Source organism: Octopus sinensis, linkage group LG27 (assembly GCF_006345805.1).
Source record: "Octopus sinensis linkage group LG27, ASM634580v1, whole genome shotgun sequence".
Classification (NCBI taxonomy): domain Eukaryota; kingdom Metazoa; phylum Mollusca; class Cephalopoda; order Octopoda; family Octopodidae; genus Octopus; species Octopus sinensis.
This window is the reverse complement of record NC_043023.1, coordinates 13,357,055-13,364,554: the sequence shown is the minus strand read 5'-3', so window position 1 is coordinate 13,364,554 and position 7,500 is coordinate 13,357,055. Positions and strand designations below refer to the sequence as shown.

At 38.8% G+C, this 7,500-nt stretch overlaps 1 long non-coding RNA gene across 1 annotated transcript; it reads left to right on the top strand.

Annotated features, from left to right (window-relative positions):
- The first annotated feature begins 1,987 nt into the window (after positions 1-1,987).
- Positions 1,988-2,218, top strand: LOC118768113. Its single transcript, XR_005003987.1, has 2 exons — positions 1,988-2,032; positions 2,128-2,218. It is a non-coding gene; the product is annotated as an uncharacterized LOC118768113 (long non-coding RNA).
- Positions 2,219-7,500: the final 5,282 nt, after the last annotated feature.

Here is a 7,500-nt window from a genome sequence, read left to right as displayed (position 1 = left end):
TTTTAACTGTTGAACTCAAAGTAGCAAAATCTATAGGTAACCGCATGAAAATTTTGGGTTGGAAAGCTCTTTTGGATTGTTAGTGTCAAAAGCTTTATTACCTGCGCTTCGAGATTCACTGTTTCGCAAACGAAATTATTTGCCGTTCCCTCCAAAGTATTATGAAAGTATTATGAAATTTCTGTGACGTCAACAACTGCATCCGATTCTCGCTGGTTAAGTATAAAGACTGTGAAATGGTTAGATAAATTCGAAGGGCTGCTTTGGTGCAGTGGTAAAACGCTTTGATATATCTGCAGGACGTGTAGGTTCAAGTTCCACTAGACGCCTATGACCCCCTTTCTATCCAAAAGGGGTTCTTTTTCAACTCGATATTTGCGTGTTGTTATCTAATGTCGTTAATCTACTCAGAGTTCTAACGAGGAAAATGAATTATTCTACGTCCCTTAAAGCTTTGAAGTTATAACATAAACTGTATAGAATATATATATTATACATATATAATTTGAATATTATATATTCATATTTCTAATGGCTTAGAATAAACATCATTTTATGCCTTGAAACTTGAAGTACCACAGAATTAGAATCAAACTGTTTTGACCCACATATATATATATATGCATATGGCACTGGATGGTTGTCTATGACTTGAAGGCAATTTGGTGAATTGATGAGAGTACATTCTCTTATGCCTACAAGAGCAGCCTAGCCACAAACTAGCCACACACATATCATGTGTTTGTGAGTTTGATAGTGTTTTTATCCCCCGAGCTGCTTTCCAATTTATATTCGAATATATTAGGTTATATATTATGTATATACAAAGTTATGCATTATATATATAGATTATATATATATATATATTATATATATATATATATGTATAATAATAAATATTAGGGAATAAATCCAAATTTACAGGGAAAAAATCAGATTTAGGATTAAATCCAATTTTAGTAAAATATTATAAAATATTATTAGAGACAAAACCACTATTTTGCAAAACAAACAAGGAAATTATGAAGTCATATTATGAACTTCATAATTTGAAACTGACTTATTGGAAGTCCACCTGAAGATTGTCGATCAAGACAAGAAACAATTGTAGTGGCGGTTTTTTTGACTATTTATTAAAATTTTATGTATTGATTAAGTCTTTCCTTGTTTGTTTTGCAAAATAGTGGTTTTGTCTCTAATAATATTTTATATATATGTATATATATATATATATATATATATACACACACACACACATATATATATACACACACACGCATGTATGTGTGTGTGTGTGTATATATATATATACACCGGAGTAACCACATAAATGTGAAACAAGGTGGAAAAAAGAGTACTCAAATACCAGGAGTAGAGTAATATGCTTTTATTTAAAAGCAGCAGAAATTCAAAAAAACCTGTTACTCGGAGTTTCACATTCCCGTTCGTCCGAGGAACGGGAACGGGAACTCCGAGTAACAGGTTTTGTTGAATTTCTGCTGCTTTTAAATAAAATATATATATATATAGGCGCAGGAGTGGCATAGGCGCAGGAATGGCTGTGTGGTAAGTAGCTTGCTAACCAACCACACGGTTGCGGGTTCAGTCCCACTGCGTGGCATCTTGGGCAAGTGTCTTCTGCTATAGCCCCGGGCCGACCAATGCCTTGTGAGTGGATTTGGTAGACGGAAACTGAAAGAAGCCTGTCGTATATATGTATATATATGTATATGTGTGTGTGTTTGTGTGTCTGTGTTTGTCCCCCTAGCATTGCTTGACAACCGATGCTGGTGTGTTTAGGTCCCCGTCACTTAGCGGTTCGGCAAAAAGAGACCGATAGAATAAGTACTAAAAGGTGGTGCTCCAGCATGGCCGCAGTCAAATGACTGAAACAAGTAAAAGAGTAAAGAGTAAGAGTATATATATATGTGTGTGTGTATGTGTGTATATATATGTATATATATGTGTGTATGTGTTTGTATATATATATGTGTGTGTGTGTGTGTATATATATATATATATATATATATATGTAATATATATATATATGTATATATATATGTGTGTGTATATATGTATATGTATACATATGTCTATATATATATGTGTATATATATATATATATAGAGAGAGAGAGGGGGGGATTACTACCAGTTGCAATCTTTTCAGCTCTTTAGCTACAACAAGAATGAGATTGTTAATAAAGTTGATTTTTTTTTTTCTTTTTTTTTTTTCCATTTTTCTTGTTTTTTGCGTTTTTATTCCTTTTCCTGTTACTGTTGTTTAACCCTGGGCCAAACTCCGAACCAGCAAACTTCTGATGCCAAAGACGATCCAGTCTTAGCCAACACGCCTTCATCTTATGTCTTGAGAAAGCACAATCCGATTATCACATATTTACATTTGGCTGCTATTTCTAACAGTTGCAGCTACCATATAGAGGTCTCCCTCATTGGCTCATACATACATATATACATAGATAAGAGAGTAGGGTGTGATTTGAGGGAGATTTGGCTGCTATTTCTACAAAGTCTAGATACCATGTAGTAGTCTCCCCCATTAGCTCATACATATATACATAGATAAGACTGTAGGATGTGAATTGAAGGAGATTTGGCTGCTATTTCTAACAGATCTGTCATGTAGTGGTCTCCCTCATTGATTCATACATACATATATACATAGATAAGAGAGTAGGGTGTGATTTGAGGGAGATTTGGCTGCTATTTCTAGCAGGTCTAGCTACCATGTAGAGGTCTCTCTCATTGGCTCATACATACATATATACATAGATAAGAGAGTAGGGTGTGATTTGAGGGAAATTTAGCTGCTATTTCTACAAAGTCTAGATACCATATAGAGGTCTCCCTCATTGGCTCATACATATATACATAGATAAGACAGTAGGATGTAATTTGAGAGAGATTTAGCTGCTATTTCTAATGGTCCATCTACCATTTAGAGGTCTCATTGGCTGAGACATATATACATAGATAAGACAGTGGGGTGTGATTTGAGGGAGACTTAGCTGCTGTTTCTACCAGGTCTAGCTACCATGTAGAGGTCTCCCTCATTGGCTCATATGTACATAGATAAGATAGTAGGATGTGAATTGAGGGAGATCTGGCTGCTATTTCTAACAGTTGCAGCGACCATGTAGAGGTATCCCGCATTGACTCATATATACATAGATAAGATAGTAGGATGTGAATTGAGGGAGATCTGGCTGCTATTTCTAACAGTTGCAGCGACCATGTAGAGGTATCCCGCATTGACTCATATATACATAGATAAGATAGTAGGATGTGAATTGAGGGAGATTGGCTGCTATTTCTAACAGTTGCAGCGACCATGTAGAGGTCTCCCTCATTGGCTCATATGTACATAGATAAGATAGAAGGATGTGAATTGAGGGAGATTTGGCTGCTATTTCTACAAAGTCTAGCTATCATGTAGAGGTCTCCCTCATTGGCTCATACATACATATATATACATAGATAAGAGAGTAGGGTTTGATTTGAAGGAGATTTGGCTGCTATTTCTACAAAGTCTAGCTATCATGTAGAGGTGTCCCGCATTGGCTCATACATACATATATATACATAGATAAGAGAGTAGGGTTTGATTTGAAGGAGATTTGGCTGCTATTTCTATCAGGTCTTGCTATCATGTAGAGGTCTCCCTCATTGGCTCATACATACATATATATATAGATAAGAGAGTAGGGTGTGATTTGAGGGAGATTTGGCTGCTATTTCTAACAGTTGCAACTACCATGTAGAGGTCTCCCTCATTGGCTCATACATACATATATACATAGATAAGAGAGTAGTGTGTGATTTGAGGGAGATTTGGCTGCTATTTCTACCAGGTCTGTTTACCATGTAGAGTTTTCCCTCATTGGCTCATACATAAGATGACAGGGTGTGATTTGTGAGGGTTATTTAGCTTCTATGTTCCTCAGATCACATCATATTGTCTTATGTATTTATAAATATATAGGCGCAGGAGTGGCTGTGTGGTAAGTAGCTTGCTTACCAACCACATGGTTCCGGGTTCAGTCCCACTGCGTGGCATCTTGGGCAGGTGTCTTCTGCTATGGCCCCGGGCCGACCAATGCCTTGTGAGTGGATTTGGTAGACGGAAACTGAAAGAAGCCCGTCGTATATATGTATGTATATATATATGTATGTGTGTGTGTTTGTGTGTCTGTGTTTGTCCCCCTAGCATTGCTTGGCAACTGATGCTGGTGTGTTTATGTCCCCGTTACTTAGCGGTTCGGCAAAAGAGACCGATAGAATAAGTACTGGGCTTACAAAGAATAAGTCCCGGGGTCGAGTTGCTCGATTAAAGGCGGTGCTCCAGCATGGCCACAGCCAAAATGGCTGAAACAAGTAAAAAAAAAAAATATGTATGAGCCAGTGCAGGAGGCCTCTATATGGCAATTAGACTTGCTAGAAATAGCAGCCAAATTTTCTTCAAATCGCACCCTACTCTTACCTATGTATATATTTATGCATGTGTAAACTACTGTTGTTGGGGCACCAAGTACCGAGAAACAAACTTCAAGAAGTCCCCTGTAAAAAATTAGTAAGAAAAATTGGTGAGTAACCTTTGGATAGCAACTGAATCTATTCCTGGTTCTATGACAAATTTCCTATTCTAAAGTGATGCTGATAAAAAGATTTCATCAAAATTCTATATTAATTTCAGCTTGATGATGACAAAATTAGTTTTAGTGGCTGTGTGGTAAGTAGCTTGCTTACCAACCACCATTTTGGGCGAGTGTCTTCTGCTATAGCCTCGGGCCGACCAAAGCCTTGTGAGTGGATTTGGTAGACGGAAACTGAAAAAAGCCCATTGTATGTATGTGTGTGTGTGTGTGTGTAGCATGACCTTCGAACTTTAGGTCTCACCGAGGAAATGACTAGAGACTGAGACCTTTGGAAGTGTGCTGTGCGTGAGAAGACAGCAGGACAAGTGAGACCATAACCCGGGATGTGCCAGTCCACTTATGCATACCTTTCCTTCTGGGGACACAAAACTCTACTTGTGAAGACCTGTTGAGGCAAGTGAGAATCGAAATCGATCAACATCAATGGAAATTGTAGCTGTGATACCAGTGCCGGTGGCACGTAAGAGAGCCATCCGAATGTGGCCGTTGCCAGCGCTATCCGGACTGGCTTCCGTGCCGGTGGCATGTAAAAAGCACCGTCCGATCGTGGCTATTTGCCAGCCTCGTCTGGCATGTAAAAGGCACCCACTACACTCATGGAGTGTTTGGCGTTAGGAAGGGCATCCAGCCGTAGAAACATTGCCAGATCAGACTGGTTCAGGTGCAGCCTTCTGGCATCCCAGACCCCAGTTGAACTGTCCAACCCATGCTAGCATGGAAAGCGGACACTAAACGATAATGATGATCAGTTGTATGTGTTTGTCCCCCCAACATTGCTTGACAACCGATGCTGGCGTGTTTACATCCCCGTAACTTAGCAGTTGAGAGAAAGAGACCGACAGAATAGGTCCCGGGATCGATTTGCTCGACTAAAGGCGGTGCTCCAGCATGGCCACAGTCAAATGACTGAAACAAGTAAAAGAGTAAACTTAGCGGTTTGGCAGAAGAGACCGATAGAATAAGTACTGGGCTTACAAAGAATAAGTCCTGGGGTCGATTTGCTCGACTAAAGGCGGTGCTCCAGCATGGCCACAGTCAAATGACTGAAACAAGTAAAGAGTAACCCAATATAGATTCGACGTAGGAGAGAGAGAGGAGAGCGTTTGGTTGCCATGGCAGAGGTGAGGTGGCTCTACATCGGACGCAGCCACTACAGGATGAAGAAGAAGAAGAGATGGACCTGGATATCGTCAAACTCTGAGTACCGAAGCGAGATTGACTACATCCAGTATGTGTGTGTGTATATATATATATATAATGTGTGTATGTGTATATATATATGTGTGTGTGTGTATATATATATATGTTTGTATAAATATAAAATGTGTGTGTATGTATGTATATATATATATATGTGTGTGTGTGTGTGTATATATATATATATATATAAAATGTGTGTGTATGTATATATATATATGTGTGTATATATATATATATAATGTGTTATGTGTATATATATATGTGTGTGTGTGTATATATATAAAATGTGTGTATGTATATATAAAATGTGTGTATATATATATGTGTGTGTAGAGTCCTCAGGTCGCAGTTGCACACGTCCCTGTATCGTAGCTGTGGACGTCCCTTGGGTCGGGATCCCGTGGTGAATTCGCTGTACAGGATGTCTTTAGGCATGCGACCGTCCTGCATGCGGCAGACCTGCCTGGCGTCGGACGGTGAGGAAAGGCGTTTCCATGGCTGAGGAGAGGAGAGCACAGCTGTGGTTGGACAGGCAGGACAGGAAGAGGACAACTGCAGCAACATCCCACACGTACCCATCGATGTTCGTGTGCAGCAACTGTACCAAGGACTGCCACTCTAGAATTGGACTGTTCAGTCACAGCAGACGCTGCTCGTCATCAAAGTAGGCCCCACCCTTGGCGCAACCCATTGTCTATCAAGACAGACGGGGGAGAGAGAATGTGTGTATATATATAAAATGTGTGTGTATGTATATATATAAATCTGTATGTATACAGGGTCGGTATATACAGAGTTACAGACTGTTTATGGAATTTGGAGTTGCTGTCGGGTGACTTTTGGCCAAACCTGTACATGAGCTTTCAGCCAGAGTTATTTCCCTTGTTAACTGCTTATCCATGCAGAGTTACGTCCCTTGCAATGCGTAACATTTGGGCAATCCTTGATGGTAACTTTCGTCGAGTCAAAGTGAAACTATATCTTTACTTTGCAAACCTTATCATATATAATATACTCTTTTACTTGTTTCAGTCATTTGACTGCGACCATGCTGGAGCACCACCTTTAATCGAGCAACTCGACACCCCAGGACTTATTCTTTGTAAGCCTAGTACTTATTCTATCAGTCTCTTTTGCTGAACCGCTATGTTACAGGGACGTAATCACACCAGCATCGGTTGTCAAGCAATGCTAGGAGGACAAACACAGACACACGCACACACACACACATATATATATATATATACATATATACGACGGGCTTCTTTCAGTTTCCATCTACCAAATCCACTCACAAGGCTTTGGTAGGCCCGAGGCTATAGTAGAAGACACTTGCCCAAGGTGCCACGCAGTGGGACTGAACCCGGAACCATGTGGTTGATAAGCAAGCTACTTACCACACAGCCACTCCTGCGCCTATAAAAAAATGAAACGAAAATAAAATAATTAAAATAAAGTTAAAAAATAATAATAATAATCATATAATAATGATAATAATAATGATAGTAATAATATGATAATAATGATAGTAATAATGATGAAAAAAATGAAAATAAATAATAATGATATGATAATATAATAATGAGAATATTATAGTAATAATATAATAATAATAATAACAATAA